Source organism: Rattus norvegicus, chromosome 3 (assembly GCF_021556685.1).
Source record: "Rattus norvegicus strain SHRSP/BbbUtx chromosome 3, alternate assembly SHRSP_T2T, whole genome shotgun sequence".
In the NCBI taxonomy this organism is placed as follows: domain Eukaryota; kingdom Metazoa; phylum Chordata; class Mammalia; order Rodentia; family Muridae; genus Rattus; species Rattus norvegicus.
Window position 1 is genome coordinate 131,122,154 of NC_141536.1, and position 23,938 is coordinate 131,146,091.

The 23,938-nt window shown below is 46.7% G+C and overlaps 1 protein-coding gene across 3 annotated transcripts in view; it reads right to left on the minus strand.

Annotated features, from left to right (window-relative positions):
- Rrbp1 (ribosome binding protein 1) overlaps positions 1-4,282 on the minus strand; it is a 62,214-nt gene extending 57,932 nt beyond the window's left edge. For all 3 annotated transcript variants that reach the window (NM_001427599.1, XM_087652219.1, XM_087652218.1), the window contains 1 exon segment: positions 4,074-4,282. The gene's annotated coding sequence lies outside the window, so the exon portion shown is untranslated.
- Positions 4,283-23,938: the final 19,656 nt, after the last annotated feature.

Here is a 23,938-nt window from a genome sequence, read left to right on the forward strand (position 1 = left end):
GACGTGTGCTTCCAACACGTAAACAGAAAGTGAGTCTGACTTAAACTTGGGTGTGTGCTTGCCTGTTTCAGGAGACTCATTCAGAATCTGCCTGCCTATGAAAACAATCTCCTAGGAAGTCCCCGAGTTAATATTCCACAACGCTAGCAGCCTCCTCACCTAGGCTTACTCACTCACAAGCTGCATACTGTCTATTTAATGCCTACTCCTTCTTTCTGTCTGGTACATAGGGCCATCTTCATGCTGTAGTTCTAGGGAAAGGTCCCTGGCCTCCTGCCCTACCCCTTTTTCCACATATCCACACTGAGTTGAGACTGGGATTTTTGTTTATAGATTTATCTTTATTTTATGTATGAGGGCCTGCATGTATTTACATGCATCATGTATGTATCTAGTGTCCAGAGATCAGCAGTATACATCAGCTCCCCAGAGCTGGAGAAATGAGCAGTTATGATCAACCACATAGGTGCTAGGAACCAATCCCAGTCCTCAGCAGAAAGAACATAGGCTTTTAACTGCTGAGCCAACTCTCCAGCCTCCGAGACTAGTGTTTTCTAAAGGTGACAAGTTATCACCAAGTGCTTAACCTCCAATCAGCATCTGTTTCGGCAGACAAAATGGACACTTGGCCTAGTTCAACATTATTGTGTTTTCATGTCATCAGGAGGAACAGGGACTTGAACCTTTCCTTGTGCTGCCTGGTCAAGGTTGCCAAGACAACTCGGATGAGGCAGGTCTGCATCCAACTGCTCAGCATCTGTGATCTGGCTAAGAAGCAGACGGTTCAACAGTTACCGCACTTAATTCCCACGCAGTAACAGTACGGACGACGCTGTTGTGAACAACTTCACACAAATTCAGGGGTCACTCATTTATTTGTATGTATGGAGTCTAAAAGCCCAGAACAAAGACTTTTCAGAAAGGAATAAAATACCAAGTGCCTTCCTGCACTGCCAAATATTACTGACTCTATACCTTGTCACTAAAACTCATTTTGATCTTCTAGTTTCGTGTCCTCCTCCCTTGGGTAATCACTGTCTCAGCAAGACAGACGTGTGACCCCACAGCCTGCTCAAAAAGCTTGACCAATGTCACCTAGCAGTTGGCAACAGGAGCAGATTCCCAAACTTTCTTCTCTGCTGGGCTTCTAGGTTCTCATGTACTGAATGGGGACAACCATCCCTGTCCTAAATCTGGGCACACTGTGTCTAAAATCACAGCAGTGTGGCATCTGACTCTAACTTGCAAGCCTTTCAAAATTAAGTTGGATCCAGACTCTTTATACCATGAGATAGCAGTCTTTCTAATCAGTATGAACTACAGAAACCAGGACTTCAAACTCCTAAGACCCCCAATCTTGGCTTCCTCCAGGAGCCAGACAGTCCATGTTTGTATGGCTCATTGGAGAGAGAAACTCAGAAGCCTTCCCCATCGTAGGCCTGGAATTTATAGAGGGATAGCACGATGGATGTTTTCCTTCTGGAAGCAAGATTTAGACAAGGAAAATCACAAGAACTGTTGGCTCTACCCCTTTGTCATGTGTCTATTAGTTACGGCTTCTGGGGAGTAAGAGTCTGGACTCCTATGCTTTTAAAAGGTACCCCGGTACACAATAATCCAATATTCCAATTAAATCATTTGCATGCAACCATTTAGCCTGAGTTTGGTGCTGTGTAATCATCATAGCATATAGACTTAGGGCTCATTCGGCAAAGAGCGTAATTGCTCGGATGTGACTCGATCAGGATTTATTTAAAACTCTCCATCAAGCCGAGTGTTCATGTGCACACCTGTAATCCCATACTTGGGAGGTAGAGGTAAGAAAGCCAGGCACTCAAGGTCAGTCCAAACCTCATGGAGGACAGGCGGAATACCTAAGACTCTGTCCTGAAAAACTGCAGAGAGAAAGGAAAAAGGGAGGGAAGAGAGCAGGATAAGGGGGGGGGGGGGAAGAAATGAAAAAGAAGAAAGAAAAATGTCTCCTGTCAACAAAAATTATCCATACATTATAATATCACTCTACTTAGAACAGGAAGACAATTGGAGCGCAAGTCCTAAATATGGAAACAAAGTTCTGCTATAGCTTATGCTTCACACAAACCCGCGGATCCCAAACCTCAAGATCTCTTCTGACCCTCATCCCCTAATCTTGGTCTTCTGTAGGCCTCAACTAGGCCAGAAGGCGAGCAATCCAGACTTGCCCTGGCATTTAGATGGAAAACCAACAGGTCTGTGCTGAGCGCTTGGTGCCTTTCCTCCTGTACAGAAGGGAAGTGGCATCTCCAGGCCCTCAGAACAGGAAGCTGCTTCTAAAGACAAACAAGTTGGCAGACCAGAGTGGGCTGACCTTACAAAGTTCAGTAACATTACATTAAAACAACTCCCAGCAAATCCCAGAAATTTCTCTAAGTTCAGGAAGTTAAGACAAACAAGAACAGTTAGAAAAAAATGGAAGGAAGTGGTGTGGATGGTGAGAGAATACTCAACTGTGAAAGGCCGTGTCCGACGTGCAGTTCTTCGGCCTACAGTATGAGCCTCTACTCACAATTCCACCAGGACCCCAACCCCCACCATTAGGCTTTAAGCAAATGAACAGCTAGCTTAGCAAATAGAGCCGTGGGAGGCTCTAGGGATCCTTCCAAGTTTCATTTCCTTGGTGTTTCCCAGTCCTGACCTCTGACCTCAGGAATTATTGCCAAATTGCCCTCTGTTTTGCACAAGATCTCACACTTCCTGCTCAGTTCCCCTGACCCCAGTGGTGAGTGGGTGGTACTATCTTCAGGCTAGAGATAAGGAAATTCAGGTTCAGAGGTTAGGAGACATGACCCGCCAGTGTTCAAGGGGCTGAAACTCAGGTGCGTGACTTCTGCAGTGGTTCACAGTGCAAGTCAGACTCCACCTTGTTCCCTTGTCTCCCACGTTCCTAAACACACATCCCACAAGAACAGTCAATACCAGTTGGCTACTCCCTACATGTGCTGGGTCTCCACTGCTGTCTCTCAGAGACAAGCAGGAACCCTGTTTTATCAGATGGGGAAATGGAACACCTTTGAGTGAAACCACTTGGTTAGCAACCGTCCACCAAGAGTGACACCTACGGGAAAGAGTCCCTGAAGCATCCTGCACAGCCCGCAGTAGGCGCGGGCCAGCCGGTCTCCTTTCCCCGGGCATTGCTAGGGAGCCTGGCGGGCCAGGACAGACGGCGGGCTCAGTGCCAGCACGCTTGGCCCGCCGGGCCGGAGGTGCCGGCTTCCGCCCAGGCCTGGCACCACGGGTCCATTCATCGTGGGCGCGGGAAGGAGAGGCCAGGCAGGACCCCGGGTGGCCCCAACCCAGGCCAGCTCCGGCACCCTCGTGCCGGTTCCGCGAGGACCCTCCGGGAAACGGTGCTGCGGCCCTACCGCCAGGGGGAGCAGAGAGACTCATCCCGTACTCAGGGAAGTTGCTACGGCCAGTCCCGGACGGCACCCGCGGCGAGCCCTGTGGCCCCCGCCCGCCCCGTCGGGGCCGCCGACGTGTCCAGTGGCCACAGCCCGCAGCCCAGGGCTCTGGGCCCCGCGTCGCCAATCCAGTCTCAGCCCTCGTCCCAGGCCGGCCCACCGCCTTCCGCCCCCCCAACCCCCTCCGGCCCGGACTCCGGCCCGGCAACGTCATCCGGTGGCTTCCCGAAACTTAACCCCTTCCTCCGCCAGCTGTGCGCCGCCCCGCCCCGCCGCCAACTTTCTTAGCCCAACTTCGGAGCGCGCGGGCCGGCCCGACGGCCCGGCCGAGAGGGAGGGGTCGCCACGTCGCGCCGCGGGGCCGTCGCAGCTCCTAGCCGGCCGGCCGGGGGATCCACCCCGAGGGGCGCGCTCGGCCGACGCCCCTGCACGGGCTCGGCCTGGCACACGCAGCTCCGTCCCACCCGAGGGGGCCGCGGCCACCGCCAGGGCGGGCGGGCCGGCGCCGCCGGGGGAGGGGCCGCCGAGGAGACGTGTCACTCGCGGCGCGGCGCGACCGGCCCGGCGCCCCGACGGCCCAGCCCGCGCGCCTCCACCGCCGCCGCCGCTGCAGGGCCCGGCCAAGTTTCTTACCTGCAGCGGGAGACGCGAGAGGGAGAGCGAGAGGGCAAGAGCAGCCGCCGCCGCCTCGGAACCGCGAGAGAGGAGCCGGCCGAGCCTCCACCGAGAAGCCGCCCCTAAGCAGCTGCACAAACCGCGACCCCAGCGCCGTCCGCCCCGTCCGCCGTCCGCTCCGGCCGCTCGCTGGCTGCGTGCGCGCGTGTGGAGTCGTGGCACTTTCTGCCTCGGAGCTGGCGAACGGCCCCCTCCGCCGGGATCGCCGCCTCCTGCCTTCCCCACCCGGGCCAGCCATTCATCGAGTTGCCTCTCCTCATTGGCCTACTAGCCGCCACTCTGCGAGCCTCTAGCCAATCAGGTCGCGGACAGTCGCGCCGCGGCGGCGGCCATTGGCCAAAAAGGAGGGTCTACGTCTCAGCCAATGAGAGAGAGGAGGAGCTGCGGGGAACCGCGGGGGGCGGGGCCGGAGAGGGGCGGAGCCGCGCAGCGCAACTCTCAGCTCTGCGCGGGGGCGGGTCTCTAACTCCCCGCCCACCCAGGGAGGTCCTCTGCCGGCCCCGCCCACTCCGGGCCGCCGCTCTCCACGCCACCGCTTATTCAGATTCGGCTCCGCCTAGGCGGATAGATTGTGGTTCGAATCCCCTTGGCCGCGGGCTGCTCTTTCCCCTCCCCACCCCCCACACTGCCGGAAGACGTGGTGATGGGTGTCACCCTGAGGAGGATTGCACAAACCGTGAACAACAGGGAAAATGCCTTATTTAAACCCAAATAACTTCACAGAAAGCACCAGCCTCTCGGTCTAATGATGAGTTCTGCAAAGGTCAGAGAAGGGAGGATGGGGACCTTATCTATCTGTGAAAGCATTCTGCCCTAGATGGAATTTCCTTGAATAAATGAAAGAATCGAGGTGGAAGACCTGGAAAGAACAAAAGAAATAGAGGTAGAGATTTTGATAGGGAAGGCCACTCCCTTATACAAATCACACAGAGTTACATTCAGATGATGGGGACCATGAGGTTCTGACCCCCCCTCCCCTCCCCTCCCCACCAAATGATGGCAATTCAGAAAATTGAACTCGTGATACTTCAAATATTATTAGCCTGCCCCCCCCCCCACCTATTTAGAGGAGCGATGCATATGCCACCATGCACCTTGGTTCTCTGCTTAGTTCTCTCCTTCCGTGGTGGATTGTAGGGATCAGAACTCAGTCATACTTGCATAGAAAGCACTTAAAAGTCCTTTCCCTGAGATACCTCATCAGCCCAAAAACCTCTCTTCAAAACCAAATTCAGTTGAAATAATTTAACTTTAGGTGCTTTTTTTTTTTTTTTTTTTTTTTGAGTCAAGGTCTCACTATGTGGCTGTCCTGTAACTTGCTTTGTGTAACAGGCTGGGTCTAGAATCACAGAGCTCCTCCTGCCTATGTCCTGAGTACTGGGATTAAAGAGAGGCATGAAACACCATGCCAGCTTAAGCTCAGGTTATAACCATTTTAACGCTATCTCTTAAACTTATCCCTTTGAGCCTGAGGCAAGACCAGCCTCTTTGAAATGAACTTCGGTGTCTCTCCTCTGTCCCTGAACACCCCCCAGCCCCCTGAGCCCACACAGAGTTTGGTATCAGGCATCTCCCTCTCTTGCTCTGACACAGGGTCTGTCTATGACCCTGGGACCCACCCACTGCTTTAACTCCACTGCCTGACCTGGGGGTATTTGCTGCCATCTCTACAGTGCTGGCAGTATAGGTGGCACCAGGATTTTCCACATTCATGCTGGAAATTGAACTCAGGGCCTTTCGTGCCTGGAAGCGTGTGAACAGCAAGCACTTTTCCCACTGAGCCATCTCTGTAGCCTCTAAAATGTAGCTTTCTAAGAGGCCAAAGACTGCCCCAGCCTCTGCGGCTGCAGAGTTCCTGCCTCAGTGCCTCCGTGAGCACCCCTGTTGGCCATTGCTACTCTACAAGCTGTTGGTCTACAGCTGCAGAGAGAGGAGACTGTGGGGTTAGGGTGACGCTAAACCGTTTATTTCTACTTTGAATCTCAGTGGCTTCTTAGCGCACTGGTGATTAATCAGCAGGAATTACCATGGGTTACCTCTCCATACTGTCATTTTCCAGAGCTGAGCCTCACTTGAAATAAAATTGAAGGATCCCAGCTTCTGGCCAGCGGTCGCTACCAACCAGTCTGGCTTGATCATGGGCAAGGCATTTACCTCCCTGAGCATAAATGGACTTTAAGCCAGTTACTCTCTCTTATGGGGATAAGTAAGAACATTTATTCATTCACTCACTAGTGTTTGTTAGTGCCCAGGGAAAACCCCAGGCTGTGCCAGTTACTCTCTCTTATGGGGATAAGTAAGAACATTTATTCATTCACTCACTAGTGTTTGTTAGTGCCCAGGGAAAACCCCAGGCTGTGCCCGTGGTCTAAAATGACACACAAATCTACCAAGGGCCCAAAGACTTCTCCGTGGCAGGGTCATTCTTTATCTTGGTCGCTATTTGTCTAAGTTTTCCCAGAAGCAGATCCTGGCAGGAGGAATTGGTTCATACATGGTAGTCCTTCAATATCTGACAGATCAGTTCCAGGACTGTCTATACCAGGTTGCGGCGTCTGGGGATGGGCAAGTCTCATATAAAATGATTTGCGTATAGCCTCTGCACTTCCTCCCATATGCTTTAAATCCTCTCTAGGTGATATACACTGACTTTAATTCAATGCTGTGCCATATAAATAGTTGTGAGACTGTATTGTTTAGAGAGTCAGGACACGGGACAGAAACCTGCACATGCCCAATGCAGAGGCAGATGTCTCCCAAATATTTTTGAGCCTCTGTTGGTTAAATCTGTGACTGTACAATTGTGGGTTGAAGGGCTGACTGCAATTCATTTGGGAGACGATCTGGGAAGTGTTGATGGCGAACTGGGAACCAACAGAGAGAGCATGGTATCAAGCAAGCAGCTTGTGTCACTGGGGATGCAAAGCCCTATAAAACACACCCCAGAGATTCTCCTCAAGAGGATGAAGACGTGGTTGGTTATTCATTACCCATTCTTTGTACTTGTGGGCTAAAAGGCTCTTCAGCGGGGGCCACTATTCTACCCTCTCCACAGGAACCTGCACCTGGCACAGCGCCTGCACAGAGGAGGGGCTGGCAAATATAGGTTCTGCAAATATTATCCGTTGGGCAATAGGATCACAGAGTCCCCAGTGGTGAGGAGTGTTTACAAAAAGGTCTCTCTCTCTCTCTCTCTCTGTTCCTTCCCCTAGTTCAATAATTTAGTTCAATCACAATATTCATCTCAGGATGGAATAGCGTGGCATGGTATGAGCTCTGCCTTCGCTCTGCCCCTGCATGTTCATCCTCTGTCACCCTCTAGTTGTGCTGTGAGAACTCCTGTCCCCAGCTCCCCTTTTCCAGGTTTGAAGGTGACCACCTAAGAATTAGCATGAGAGGGCTGGAGAGATGGCTCAGTGGTTAAGAGCACTGACTGCTCTTCCTGAGGTCCTGAGTTCAAATCCCAGCAACCACATGGTGGCTCACAACCATCTGTAATGAGATCTGATGCCCTCTTTGGGTATGCCTGAAGACAGCTACAGTGTATTCATATCTAATAAATAAATCTTAAAAAATATTTAAGAAAAAAAAAGAATTAGCATGAGAAACAGTTACCTCCAGAGTAGATGAATAGAAGAAGCCATTGAGGGGAGTGAGGCATTCTAGAGTTAAGGACTTCCAACACAGGCCCCAGTCAGCTAAATCCCACGTTGCCCCAGCCTCATGAGGAAGATCCCACGTCACTGTCCAGCCTCTCGATGCCATCTGCTCAGCAGACTCCAGGCTGAAGCCTAGGAAACAGGTTCCTGCTGTCCACAGATGGCAGTCTACCATGTAGAATTCAGATGTGGTTAGGGGATTTCAACACAGAATGGCAGTGTAGTCAGAGAGGCCTGGGGTAGGGTAGAAATGCCAGGCAAGGAGTTAACGGGAGATGAGCAGAAGCTCAAAGAAAATGTGGAAGGTACCTAGGCTAAGAAGTACACACCTGATGAAGACAACATGGTCAAAGGCTAGCTGGTCAGAGACTGGGATGCCCAAGGATGAGACGACGCAAGACTGACCAGGGAGAGAGAAAGGAGGAAGAGGTGGGCTGCACCGCTGACCACAGGAGAGCAGGAGAGAGGTACAAGCTCCAGATCCTGACGGAGTGCTGGTTACATAACTGTAGCAATAGTCACCAAATGGAACACTCTTCAAAAGGCTAAAACTTGGGGCTGGGGATTTAGCTCAGTGGTAGAGCGCTTGCCTAGGAAGCGCAAGGCCCTGGGTTCGGTCCCCAGCTCCGGAAAAAAAAAAAAAAAAAAAAAAAAAAAGAACCAAAAGGCTAAAACTTGGTTTGTAAGAAAATACACTCATCAACCAGACCCCCAGAAGGGGATATATTAGGTTTTAGTTGCATATGTACAACAAATGAAGCTTTCTTATTAGGAAAAAAAATAAATGGCTAAGACTAATTACTGAGCATGATCTGTTAATTCATGATGATGTTTTGATTTTTGATTACTAAATTGTTGGTTTTAAGAGTAGGGCAGGGAGATAAAGATATATTAGTTTTAAAGGTGGTTTTGCTTTGTCAACAACTGTAGAAAGATGACATATGAAACAAAAAAAAAAAACCCTATTTTAAAAGAAGACACACAGGACTGGAGAGATGGCTTCCAGGTTTAGAGCACTGGTTGCTCTTGCAAAGGATCTGAGTTTGATTCCCAGCACTCGTGGGTGGGTCACAACTATCTGTAACTCCAGTCCCAGGGGATCCAGCATCCTCTCCTGACCTCTGGAGGCACCAGCCATGCAGGTGGTCCTCATATATACACACCAGGTAAAACACTCATACACAGGAAATAAACAAATAAATGAATCTTTAATTTTTCAAAAAAATGCAGGGTAAAATAGACAATAACTTTTAGAGCTTATGGTGAGCTATGTATTGTTTTAAACACCCTACAAACATGTAAAGTCATCTAACCTTCAGAATGGCCCTACAAAGGAAGTTCTATAACTATCTCCATTTTAAAGATGAGAAAACTGAGGCTCTGAGAGGGTGAGTAACCTACCCACTATCCCAAGGCATTGTCAGGCAAGCAGTGATTGGCTGCAGAGCCCATATATATATATATATATATATATATATATATATATATATATATATATATACTCACACTGGAAGGTGCCCTGTGCCTCTGGGAAGAAGAGAGTCGTTCTTCTGCTGGTATCCACTCAACAAAAGGTTAGTGCATGACATCTATGATCATTCAACATGCTTTAGAAAAACTGAAACCCAGCCAGGTTGGGGACCCTCTGGGTTGGGAGAGGACCCATCATAATAATTCAACTAAGAAGTAACATGATATCTTGGAAAGGTAAAATTGGGTGGTAGTCATGTGTTTAGAAGGTGATGGAAACAAGGGTTGGTGAACCCAGGCCAGGGAAGGAGAAATAGGAGTCATCTTTGAGCTAGGCTTTCTAGCCTGAGAGATAGGGCCATGTGATGTCACTTCTGGGACAGGATACTTAGCACAGTATAAATGGTGTTCAATTAAAGGCTCCCGAGGAAGGTCCTGAGGGAGGTACAACAGGTAATGCCTCACTTATGGTCCATCTCGTATATGCACCAATGTTTGTCATTGAACTATTGTTTCTGTGGAGCTGACGTTTAGGGTCTAAAGCAGAGTTTGGAAGTCTAAGAATGCCAGTTGTAGTGGTTTGAATTTGTTTGGCTCAGGGAGTGCTACTATTTGAAGGGGTACCCTTGGAGTAGGTGGGCATGGGCTTTAAGACCCTCTTCCTAGGTACCTGGAAGCTAGTCTTTTTCCTGTTTGCCTTTGGATGAAGCTGTAGAATTCTCAGCTCCTGCTGTACCATGCCTGCCTGGATGCTGCCATGCTCCTGCCTTGATGATAATGGACTGAACCTCTGAACCTGTGAGCCAGACCCAATTAAATGTTATTACAAGAGTTGCCTTGGTCACGGTGTCTGTTCACAAACCCAAACTAAGACAGAAGTTGGAACCAGGGACCAAGGTATTGCTGGGATAGGTCTGGCCATGCTTTTGTTTGGAAGAATGTGGATTTGGTTGGAATCTTAATGGGCTGTCCTAGGAGGAATATGGAAGACTTTGTTACTGAGAGTGACTTGAACTGTGCAGACCTGGCCCAAGAGGTTTCAGTGGGAAGGCAACTAACGTTCACTTTTATGAAGAGCATTTTAATGAAAGGGAGCAAGCTTAGAAAGGAAAAATACAAAATATATGGCTCAAGTATTAAAGGGGCGCCAGGAACTAGAATGAAGCTGAATCCTATGTTCTAGGAGACAATAGATTAAGGGAGTGGGGCCTTGGAGCAAGATCTCACCTAGCTAAGTTTAGGTCCAGGCATGGTGTCACACACTAATTCTAGTAGACAAAGCAAAGCAGATCTCTGAGTTCAAGGCCAGCATGGCACAGAGCAAGTTCTAGGTGAAGAAAACCTTAAATCCAAGGACGGTGGTACATGCTTTTAATCCCAGGAGACAGAGCCGTGTAGATCTAAGTTCAAGATCAATCTACAGAGCAACTTCCAGGACAGCCAAAGTAAGCAGGGAGGGAGGTCTGAAAACAGAAAGCTGGTAATAAGGAGGATTATGTTCCAGTCCCAGCAAGCAGAAGAACTTGGCAGCTTTGGTCACGTGGCTCTGGCTTTAGAGTCCAGAATGGGAGGGACTACTGGGAAAATTGTGTTGGTTAGCTAGAGCTAAGAAAAGACCAGCATCACTAGGTGAAATCTTCTGGGAAGTGTTTTCTGAGAGATCAAAGAAGCTGTGTTCTGGAGAGGTTGTACCTTGCACTGCAGCTGTACTTGGGTAATGTGTAAGAGTCACCCAGTTGGTACTGGTTTTGAAGGCATGAAGGGGTCATGAAGAGCAGCTGAGGCTGGGCACTGTGAGAGGCCAAGAAAGGCCATTGGAGAAGGTAAAGACTCAGTTGCAGTTAATGACCCAGGACTGAAGGTGTCATGCAAAGGAACTGAGGCTTGGCACCATGAAGAGAGCCTATGAGAGGCTAGTTGCAGCAGAAGACCCCAGTATATTGGAGGTGCCAGTATCATGGAATGATCACCAAGAACAGCAGCGGCAGTGGAATGAATCAGCCTGAGCTTGGAGTGCTACAGAGGACAGAGCCAGAGGTTTCAAGGAGTGGGGAGGAATAAGCAGTTTTCAATATAACCTGGAATGGTGAAGCAGGCTCCAGATTGAAAAGGAGCTAAGGAATGAATGGAGAAGCCATTCTATCCCTTCATCTCACAGATATATCTCATGGGTGCCACTGTATATCCATCACTCTCTAAGGTCTGGGAACATATCCTTGAGTAAGGTAAAGGGTTCCCTTCCATGAGCACACTCACAGAACAATGGGGAGAGAGACCATAGAGAAGGCAAACCAACAAGCAAGATGAGTCCAAGTGGAACAAGAAGCCACAAAGAAGGCAATAGGCTCAAGGATTTGGAAATGGGGGTGCTACACTATAAAGATGAGCAGAAAAAGCCCCCTCCCAACCGTGTGTGTGTGTGTGTGTGTGTGTGTGTGTGTGTGTGTGTGTGTGTGTGTGTGTGTGTGTGTGTGTGTTGGGTGGGGGCAAGTTGAGACTGCATAAGACACAAATCTTGTCTCAAGATGAAGATGATAAAGTACCAAATCTTGGGGCAGAGGAAAGCTCAGACAGAGGGTCAGGGAACAGTAGGAAGGCTGGCCACTTGGCTAGAGCTTAGGGAGGAAGGAAAAGCATGGCAGGAAGATATGGAGAAGATGCCTAGGGATATGATAAGATGAAGAGGAATCCAGGGGAGTTTTCCACAAGAGAAGGCAGTCTTTATTGATCTATAGTGATCTGCATTGTCATATTTCTAAGGGCCGCATTATAAATGCTGAAATAAGCAGAAGAGACTGTATGGTGTAACAGACTATGGGGACAGAGGAGCTGGAGCAAGATCCCAGGCCAGGTATGGTTGATGCTATGGTAGTAAATATTTAACCACTGGCTTTTATGAATGAGGGCTCCCTTGTTTATAGCATTTGCCATTCCTGTGGTGTAAACTATTGCTTCAGATCCCATTGTGTTCAAGTCAAAGGTAGGGAGAATTCTGCAGTCGCGTGCCATTGTAAACTATCTCTATGGAGATAGGAGCAAAACAATGATATTTAGTACTTATTATCTTTTTTTTTAGAATACAATAGAGTTTATTCAGGGCATGGGGAGGGGTGTTAAGAAGGTAGTAGGGGCAGAGAGAGAGAGAGAGAAATAGAGAAATAGAGAAATAGAAGAGTAGAGGTTGTCCATGAGTATGTGGAGAAAAAGGGAGGAGGGGAATGGGAAGAGAAGGGACAAAGGGGTAAGAGGGTAAGAGCAAGAGAGAATAAGAGCAGTACTTATTATCTTTGTTTTTAAAATCCACCTCATGGCAAATTTTAGATGATCTAATTTTTAATAATGTTTGTGTTTAATAAATTCCTCAAAAATTCTCCCAAATGTAGCAATCAGCTCTCATAAGTGAACTAGGTCCATTACATCATTCAGACCGTGTGTGTGTGTGTGTGTGTGTGTGTGTGTGTGTGTGTGTGTGTGTGTGTGTTTGGTGAATAGAACAGGATTTTGAAATATTAGAAACAATGAAATACTAAATCAGGTAAGGTAGTGTACGTACACTTTTTATGTCAGCATGAGGAGGTTTAGGGAGGAGGGCCATGCATTTGTAGCCATCCTGGGTGACATACTAAGGCTGTATCTCAATCTCCCAATCCCAAAATATAATCAAGAAGAAGAATGACACTAGGCATGTTGGGTTATGTCTGTAGTTACAGTAGTCAGAAGGCTGAGACAGGAAGATTGCTATAAATTTAAAGCCAGCCTAGAATATATGGTGAAATCCAGGATATCATGGGCTATAGAATGAAGTTATATCTCAAAAAAATCTATGTAGAAGACAAGAAAAATCGTATATCACACATGTGTGGGTTGACATCTCCAGCCCACTGAGGTCAGTGTGTCTCTAGGCAAGGTATCATTGCAGAAAAAGACCCCGAGGGAATGACTCAAATCCTAGGAGTTTATCTGGAAGATGCTGAGAGGAACATGCACTGGAAGAGCAGGAGCACGAGAGAGTGGGAGAACACCAGTTCAGAGCACCTCAGAGAAGTGCTGCTGTGGGCCACCAAGGCAGGAGCCCCAGATACAGCGGGGAATGTGCCTCTGGAGGAGACAAAGTAAGATGCAAGGAGTGAAGCTTTAGGAACAAATTTAAATTAAATGCATTCAGTGTGTGTCCACACAGGACTGTGCACACATGTGAAAGGCAAAGGAAAATCTGTTGGACTCAGTTCCTTCCACCATGTGGGACCTGGGATTGATTATAGGTCCTCAGGCCTGGCACCAAGCACCTTAACTTTCTGAACTGTCTCACCGACCCAGGAGAGGAGTCCTCACCCTCCAGTGTCTGTCTATCCCTGGCTTAAAACTATGCCAGTAAGCATTAACTCACTGGAATTTCCAGCCCACATACCAGAGAAAGCACTTAGAAGAAGGTAGCCTATGTTTGTAATCATGGGCATAGAGATGACAGACGGGATGTGGGCAAGGCACTAACAAAGTTTGCTTCATAACTCAGGAACAGTTCTTGAATGAATTAACAAATGAATGAATGGAGACAGGGCCCTTTATACCTGAATTTAGAATTTAAAAGCTTAAAAACATAGTGAGTATCCTTCTATTCCTCAGTCAGCATCTGCCTGCTATACTCTTGCAAGATTTAAAGAACTTGTGTGATCTCTTAGATAATTAAATTCTGCAGCTGTACTCCTCAAAACCAGAGTATTATATACACAGAAGGAAAAAAAAACTCTAGATGATACTGTTTTTAAAAAGATAAGACAAAATAAAGTAGATAAAAAGTTGAACCGAATTACCAACATATGTAGTTGTTAGTGGTGTTGAAAGGTAACTAACTTAGCTTAGAATATTTGGTTTGTTGGGTTGTGTAAGGTTGGGAGTGAGTGAGCTAAGAGGCCTTTTGCAAATGTCAATACTTGGTCCAAAGGCTGGCTTTAAGTTCCCAGAGTAAATAGGAAAAAAACAAAACAATAGATGAATATCACCAATATGATGCTTGGTGTTTTCTGCAATGCTTTGCAAATTATCCTTCACTGGTCATGACAGGGAAGTGTCCTGACTGTTATCTTCAGGTTAGGGACAAGAACCTCGGTTTCAGAGAAGTTCGGTGGCTCGTCCGAGCCTTCCTACTTACAAACGACAAAGTCATCTTTTGACAAATCCAATGTCTGAAGACCAGCATGTTTCCAGGGTACTTCTCTCCACCTCCTCCAAGTTCCACCAATGGAGAAATGAACGTGTTCAACAGACCTTTCATGAGTTAATGAAACCTTTTTCATTTCTAACCCCTCTTTCAGGCTCCAGGATATGGGTGTATTGGGGGAGGAGGGGCTACTTTACTGGGTTCTTATATTGATCACCCTTCCAACCCTTATTCCAACTAGCTTGACAAGGCTAGAGAGGAAAGGAGTGTATATCTCTTTAGACTACTGCATGCTATTTAGGGGGGTTGGATCCCTTCGGGCAAGGCCAATCTTTGTTGGCAGGATCTCCAATTTTTTCTTCTCATCTCTTTGCTCATGGGCAAACCACAGCAACAGGAACATTAGCAATAAAGACAGCAGCAGGAGGAACAGCAGCCATGCCCCAGGCCCTCTCAGGGGTCTCCCATCTATACCCGCTCAAGAGTCCCCAGAATCCCAAGCATAAACTATCTGAAGCTAGCGAAATTCACACAGGGCCCTCCTAGAGTATGATATAATCATACTTGGTAGCTATGGACAATCTGAAGCAGCTCAATATCCCATACCTGGGATTAAAACAACAACAACAAAAATTCACATAGCTTAACTTTTTTTAAGAAACCAAAAATCCCTCTCTACACTTCTCACTACATTTCCCTCTCTTAGTCCAAAAACTGGCTTTTCTCTAACATCAATAAACTCTATACAACAAGAACAATTATGAGAACTATTGAGTAAGAATTATATCCACAATGTCCAGTCCATTTGTATTTGGCAAACTTGGAGATAGTACTCCACTATCTGTCTTCTGGTGAGTCCAAAGTTCTGTACCTAAACCACTTTCTTATCATAACTTGAATTTATCAATCTAAAAAAACATCTTTTTAGACTCTAAACATTTTCATAGATCCTAAACAACTTAAGCTTTTGTCTTTAATCTTTAGTAAGAAAAACTATAAGATTATTACGATCTAGTCTTCAACTCCATCAGAGACCTGAGAAGGATAAATATTACCTGAGTAAACAGAAAATGAGAGTAACCAGCTTCCAAAACTATAGAAAGGACAGAGAATGCTGGTTGCCTAGACAGTCATCCAAGATTCCACTGTATCCTTGGGGCGTCCATCTTTGGCCTACAAGCCCAGAATATCTGAGAGACCTTTCTATGAAGCAGGAATTTTAAAGGACTGGCCTACCTTATCTCTGCAAAGTTGGACAGTCGATTTTCCAGTGTCCTGCTTGTCCACAGTTTGGACAGCCTGTTGTCAGCTGTTGAGGTAAGAGCAACTTTCTGCCCAGGGGCTACCTTTGCCATGTTTGAAGCAAACTCCATGAGGAGGTTCTTCAATGCCCATCATCTTCTTTGAAGTAGATTGGGGGTACTGCCAGGAGCAGATGTGTCTGTCAGAAAAGCCTTTTATTACTAAAATATCTTAAATGCCATGTTCTGTAGATCTCTGAAATGTTTGAAGACCATCTATCTACCTATAGTACATCCGAGTAAGCAAACTTTCTTTTTTTTTTCTTTTCTTTTTTTTTTTTTTTTTTTTTTTTTTTGGTTCTTTTTTTCGAAGCTGGGGACCAAACCCAGGGCCTTGCGCTTCCTAGGCAAGCGCTCTACCACTGAGCTAAATCCCCAACCCCGTAAGCAAACTTTCTTATATTTGGCTATTTTTTATGTTTAACTTTGAAAACATATACAAGAGAGTCAATAAACCTTATTTCTGTTATTAACTGAACTAGTACCTAACAAGACCACAAGTAAGATCATTTATGGGTGACAGTTAGCTCGTATTTCTAATTATCCTAAACAGTTTGCAATAGTAGCTTTCACAAGACTAGAATTTTACACTACATTTTATGAGTTGCATGTGTACCATACATTAAGCGAGAGTCGAAATAATTTTAAATTTCTACCGATTATATAATAATCCATATCAACTTAAAATATTTGAGACTTGCTGCTCTCATAGTCTAAAAGGAGATACAACGATCTACCTGTCTTTCCTTTCACCAGACCATCCTTTGGATAGTAATGGGCAGGCAGAAAGCTGGCCAAGGGGTTTTAAGTGAAGCTGGGTGTAGTGGCGCACACCTGGAACCCCAGAATCGAGGAAGTTGCAGTGGATAGATCCCAAGTGTGAGGGCAGCCTGGGCTACATTAACAAGACTGTCTTTAAAAAAGAAAGTTTACTTGCTCAAAGACCCTGTCCGGTTGTGCTGTTTGGCCATGATTTCCTGGGATCTACAGAACCATACCCAGTATTCTCAGATAAAGGGAAGTACCAATTCTGAGGAACAGTTTGACTGAATACCACACATCGAACATCATGGACAATGTGAAAAGCAAAGGGTAATTGGTTTGGAAGGTACAGCAAACCTTTATTGTTCTATCCCTGAGCAGAAAGTATGCTGAAGTGACTTAGCTTGACAAACATCGTGCCCCTTCATTATTATTACCAGAAGAAGGGACTTGGCTTAGTGGTAAAGAGGTTGTCTAGCATGTACACAAGTGTCATTCGTTAGTCAGTCACCTGCACCACAAAATAAGGAAAAGCAAAAGGATTCCCAGAGGTGAAGAGCTGTCATGTAGAATTCCATCAGTCATTGTTTATTTATTGATTCATTCATTCATTCATTCATTCATTCATTTATAATTTATTCACTCAAAAAACCATGTAGGGTACCCTGGGATACAGTAGTCTCTTACCAGTAGATAAGACTTCGACAGAAAGGGCAACATGCACAGTCTTAGTGGCAGGTGGCAGCAGGCAATTGGTTTAGGGAGTAGATTAAGTTTTAACTGTGGGATAGCCTCTACTGTTAGTGCACAGGATAAGGACTGTGAAGGAACTATGGCAACCTGAACTGGCTTCCATCCTCCTTTCTCTTTCCAGTCTATCCTTCCACAAGCTTGACCCATAAAGCCTCCACTCCTAGCCTGTTTATCCTCACTCGCAGAAGCTTAAAATGATCCTCACCAGGGCCAGTTTCTTGCCTGACTTTCATAGACCTATCTCCTTCCACCAGGCTGCCCATCTTCCCTCCGGTGAACACGGAGGGCCTCAGACAGCCCCACCCCACAAGATCATTCCCCATCTTCTCATCTTTCAAGCCCTGCCTTTGGTCATTTATTATGTAAGGGGGGTTACGTTTTCCAAACACCTTCTTGGAGGTGTTTTTAGGTTTGAACTTGAGTTGTGTTCTGTGCTTAAGAAACCCATAGAACAGCACTAAATACTTTTACCTTGTCCTGGATCCCCTTGAAGGCCGACACACCGGATTTATGAGGAGACTCTGTCCAGGAAGCCACACTTCAGCAACAATAATGCTTAAAAGGCTGGATTTATTCTTTTTTTTTTTTCTCCCCCTCTTGGATTCCCTTTGTTTTTAGTTCTACAATAAGCAAGCCTCTCATAGCTCTAGGAAGTCCTTTCTTATGTCTATCTTAAACCACTGTGCCCTGGCTGTCTGCTTATTTCTTCTAGTCTTATTCTTTGTGGCTTTTTGGCAGAGCTGAGGCCCCCTGCTCCATGCTGGGCCTCTGCTAAGGGATCACGATGCGGGTCGTTGTTGATTAGTAAGTGCCTGGCACTTAAACCTTCTTATTGCATCTCCTCGTCCAGGTTTATCCTTCCAGACTTAAAAACTGCAGCTCCCCAGCCCTTCTTCCCCACTTCATCACTGTGTGGCTCTCCTCAAACTCTGCTAATCAGCCTATTCGTTTTTTATTTTTTAATCATTAGTGAGAGTTTTTGAAGAAGATCCTTAAGCCAGAAGCAAAATTCTAAAAGGGCCCAGGAGGGGAACTGAGCTCTGTCTGTGTCTCAGCCTGGCAGGCGCTGCCACCAGCTGATACAGCACCATCCCAGCTCAGCATAGCCCTCCCCACAACCCATTTCAATTGCAACTGGGGGAGTCCGATTGAGAAGTGACAGGGCTTAGCCTTCATGGCAGCAGCCCTCTCTCTTAACCCTTCTGAGAGTCATCTGCATCAGGGAAGGCCAGGTCTGGGCTGAGCTTGGCAAAGCGACTTAGATTTGGTCAGATTTCATTTCTTCCTCCCGAGTCATTTCCTCAGGTGTCCATGGATGCCTGTGGAGCTCCGGGGGCATCTGTGGGGCTGCACATTTGTCTGGGTGTGATGAATGAGGGGGAGAAGATGCAAGACTGGCTTAGTAGTATACTACAGTTTCTGTGACGTACTTTGCAGTACTTTTCAAATATCTTGACCAGATTATCTCCAAGGGTGAGTAAAGGGGGACACTGAGATTGGGGGACCTTGGTTGTAAAATAATCCTTTCCAGGCCGATGTTAGAGCCAGGTGTGGTGAAAGGACTGAAGAGGCAAAGAAAGGAGGGTCAGAAGGCATGGCGACAGCGTGTGACCCGTGATGCAGCTTTAGAGCTTGAGGCTCCTTGCTCTCACTTTGGCCGTGGATGCAAACAAGCAAGGATGAATGCTGGCCTTTCACTTACTTTCTCCTTTTCCTTCTTTCCACCTGAACTCCCAGTCCTCGGGAGAGGGCCTGCCACATTCTGGATGGTTTTTTTTCCCCTCTTGGTTAATCACCTCTGAAACACCCTCACAGACACATCCAGAGCTGCGCCTCCGTCCAAAGTGATTCTGAATCTAGTCAGTAGCCACTGACCATCACAAACACTCATGTGGTCTCTAGGTTCTCCAAAATACATCCAGAAAGTCAAGTAGGCAAGTACTGTCAAAAGGAACATTTTTTTTTTTTTGCCACAATTTGGGGCTTTTGGTTAATCCTTGTATGTGTGTGAGTATGAATGTGATTCTGGACATGCGTGTGAAGGGACTACAGGAAGTTATCAGGCATCCTGCTTACCCTCTCCACTTTATTTCTCTTACTGAGTCCAGGCTAGGCTGATAACCAGTATACCCAGTGGTCTTCCTGTCTCCATCCATCACAATGCTGGACTCACAGGAATGCAAAGTCATGTCTGACTTTTTTACGTGAGTGCTGGTGTTGAAACTCAGGTCGTTATGCTGTGCTGCAAGCTCTCTTACCCTCTGAGCCATCTCCCCAGCCCCAGCTTCCTTGCAATTTATCTGGCATAGAATCAATACGAGTGAATTCAGATAGTAGAGAAGACTCTACCAGGAAAAGTACGGAAGGGGCCTGGAGAGCTGGCTCAGTGAGTGAAGTGCTTCCCTGGCAAGCATAAGGGCACGAGTTCTATCCCCAGTACCCAAGTAAAAACACCGGGCATAGAGGCACATGCTTATAAGCCCGGTGCTGGGAAGGCAGAGAGAGGAGGGTCCCTGGGGTTTTCTGGCCCAGACTAATTGGCAAGCCCCAGGTCCCATAGAGAGAACCAGTCTCAAAAAATGATGGCTGAAAACAAATTTGATACCCATAGCTGACTTCTGGCCTTCGTGTATACATATGTGTACACTTGCACAGAAGTGAACAGGCATTCATATATAATAACTACATGTGCACGCATACAAACACATGTATACAAAGAGAAATACCAAAAGAAAAATACATGAAACTCCAACTTTCTGGTGTGATGTTTTAATCTTTTCCTTGTACACTGTTTTCTTTTTTTTTTTTTTTTTTTGGTTCTTTTTTTCGGAGCTGGGGACCGAACCCAGGGCCTTGCGCTTCCTAGGCAAGCGCTCTACCACTGAGCTAAATCCCCAACCCCCACTGTTTTCTTTTTATGAAGACTCATTGTCTAAATACAAACTGTTTAAAAGACTGGCTACTGTGTAAAGGTTCCGATGACATACCCGACTGCATTAGTCAACCTCTAGGGAATTGACCCAAAGTGTCTTCCAGTAGGAAAAGTGGAGCCTGGGGGAAGCCCCTCCAGGAACCTGGGCATTCTTAAGAGGAGGGAACAGGCAGAGACAGAGAGTGTTCTGGAAATGTACTGAGTGGTCACTGGAAGAGGAGAAGGGCACCTTCCTGCTCTGTCCAAGTTACTTAAGATGGTGGTGGTGGCTGTCACTGGTAGGCAGCACACGTGGCAGTGAGCTGGCATTTTCCAGAATGACCCACCCACAAACCTGGTCTTCCTGGCACTGCTTCAGCAGAGCAAACAGCAGCTCCCTAAGAAGCGCTTGTTTGCTTTCCTTCAGACATGAAAACGAGTGAGATCCACCTCTGTGTGTTTTAGAAAACTTCACGGTGGTTTTGGGAAGATTCATGCCCCACACCAGGGCCTTGTAGCCCTCATCTCTGAGGGAACAGGGAGGGCAGAGCTCTCAAGCTCCATACCTGGCTGGCAGAGGTGTCTTCCCCAGCTCCTCTCTGAGCACAGCCATGCCTGCAGGCAGGACAATGCCCTCCTTATTCCCCAGTCCTCACTGCCGACTGGCCACTGTGGAGCCTTGCTGCCATGGCAAACATCAGACCTGAGGCCAACAGGCTCTTGAACGGATTCCTTTGGCTACGGGATGGAAACAAGCAGTGTTTGTCCCACAGTGTCTCCTTATGCAGAAACAGTCAGAAGACCGAGAATAGACACAGTGTGTATAGCCCAGTGTCAGTAAACGTTTCTTCACCCAGTGCGTGATCTGTTTGTTTCTTGTTTGTTGAGGCAGCAGTTCACCATATAGCCCAAGCAGACCTCAAACGTAATGTCTTCCTGCATCGTGCACCGGGGTGCTGGGATGGCAGCATGCACCACCATGCCTGACTTCGTGCATGATTTTTTAAACATCTGCTATGCTCCAGGGCTGACACTGAAGTAAGTGTGCTTAACAGACATGAGCTCTCTGCTGAAGGTCTGGATGGGAGTAGAGGAGCTGCGCGAAGAGCTCTCTCTAACCGTCGCCTCCTCTGGCCTGCAGGCTTCTCTTCCATTGTCTTCAACTGAGGTGCAAAGCATTTCGATGAAAATTTTCGGAAGTAAATAATCCCTGTGTTGTGATGTGCATGGTCATCGGAGCAGCAGGATGAACTCTCACAAGTAGGAAATGCCTCTTGGTCCAGCGTTTCTGTGCAGTATATGCTACCTGCCCATTAGGCGCTTAGTAGTTTCGAGAGGTGGGTTTCTGGGCTCGTGAGTATCATGCTGCGTGTGTTCAAACAGCACCCATGTTACTTAATAACAGCCCAAAGCTCCAGGGCAGTAATGCAGAGGAGATCTCTGGGTGGGACACACAGAAGGACGGAGTATCTCTGGTATTACAGAACTGAGAAATAGCCACCCTAGATATGGCAGGGGGCTCTAGCCCTAAAGCTGATTAAAGTGACAGAAAGGGGGAGTGGGGGAAGGGGCTATTTTAGCGTGAGGCTTCGAGTGCTTTGAGAGATGAAACCTAGGTCATCTAAAGGAAACAGGTTCAGCAAAAGGCAGGACACAGTTTGTGCAAAGGCCCAGAGGCTAGAAGATACTTCACAATTTCAGGGAACAGAGTGCAAGCTGCTATAGAAATGGGTAAAAGAGAGACAAAGAGAGTCAGGCACTGGAGAGACAGCCCAGAAGTTAAGAGTGCTCCACACTCTTCCAGAGGACCCACGTTTGGTTCCCAGCACCCATGCTAGGAGGCTCACAACCACCTGTAACTCCAGCTGCAGGGGATTTGACATCCTCTTCCAGACTCCAAAGACATCCATCCTCACACATGTTGGCACAGGCACATATTCATAAATAAAAATAAAAATTAGAGGAGCTTAGGCTCTAGGTCTGGTATATGAATACCTCTATGTAGTGTGTGTCGTACTTTATGGCCCGTTTTGAGCACACACTAATATCAGTTTACTAATCCCAACAGCCCCATTATACAGGCAAGGAAATAAGCATTAGAGAGTTTCTTCAAGATCACAAAGCTAGGAGGTAGTGGGACAAGGACAATGACCAAGAGCTGTTGGCACAACACCGAGAACACCACTCACATTACAAGAGGGCCCGTTTGTATCCATGCTTGGAGATTATTCAATAGGCAGCCTGTACCACCAAACCTAGTGGTTCTGTATGACCTTGGAATTTTCTTTGTATTTATGTGGTTTTCTCTTTTCCTAGGCTAAGGGTTGGTAGTGATATAAAGAACAAAGATTTATCACTTGGACTGGGATTGGAGCTCAGTGGTCTGACGATATTCCCAGCCTAGTTAGGAGATAGGAATATTGGCTGGTTTTGTGTGTCAACTTGACATGTCCTAGGATCATTAGAGAGGACGGAGACTAGTTGAGAAAATGCCTCCACGAGATCCAGCTATAAGGCATTTTTCTCAATTAGTGATCAATGCGGGAGAGCTCAACCTCTTGTGGGTGGTACCATCCCTGGGCTGGTGGACCTGGGTTTTATAAGAAAGCAGGCTGAGCAAGCCATGTGAAGCAAGCCAGTAAGCAACACCTCTCCACAACCTCTATATCAGCTCTTCCCTCTAGGTTCCAACCCTGCTTGAGATCCTGTCCTGACTTCCTCCAAAAATGGATTATAATCTGGAAGTGTAAGCTAAATAAACCCTTTCCTCCCCAGTTTGCTTTTTGGTCATGGTGGTTTGTAGTGGTAATAGAAACCCTAACTAAGACAATCGGTTAGGCAAGCAGGTACTAAGTGATAAAGACAGAGTGAATCCTAGTCCTCAGTGAGCAAGTGAAATGTTGTATTTAACAAGAGACAATGTAGCTGGGTGTGACAGTACACATTTGTAGTCCCAACACTTGGGAGATACAAGCAGAAGAATCGGGAGTTCAAAGCCAGCCTCTGTTACTTATAGAGTCCAGTGTGGGCCACATAAGATTCTATCTGAAGGAATAAAAGAAGAAACAGTACATAGAAAAATAGTAGACAATATAAATAAATGTAGGTATTTGTTTCTCTCAAGGATATTTGTGGCTAGTTTACTAGGAACTGGAGATTAGAGCTGCATTAAGACTTACAGTGGGGCTGGGGATTTAGCTCAGTGGTAGAGCGCTTACCTAGGAAGCGCAAGGCCCTGGGTTCGGTCCCCAGCTCCGAAAAAAAAGAACCAAAAAAAAAAAAAAAGACTTACAGGGATAGATACACACAAAAAAGCATCTACAGGGGCCCATCACACTAAAAATCTAGTATATTATAGACCATTATAAGGGCTTGCCATCGGTAACTTACAGTTTAAAAATGGGAGCGCTTTATTATACTATAGGAAAAAAAAGAGAATCGCACAGGTAAAACCTTGGTAAATCTAAAAAAGAAGAAACTAATCATCTAAAATATTACCCATGGAACATACAATCCCTATCACATTTGTGGTATATTTCTTTCTTTTGTCCTCTAGTCAGGCGATATATATGTATATATGTGTTATACACACATTGCATACACCACACGTACACATGTTACTCATAGGCATTTGCCCTCTCGGGATATAAATTATGTGTTTTAAAATTTACGTATTAGTTTTTAGTTCCTTAAAAAATTCGTGTATGGGTGTACACACATGTGCCTCAGTGTGAAAGGGGAGGTCAGAGGACAACCTGAGCCATTAAGTAGTTTTCTCTTTCTGCCCCCTCAGTCCTAGGGAAGGAATC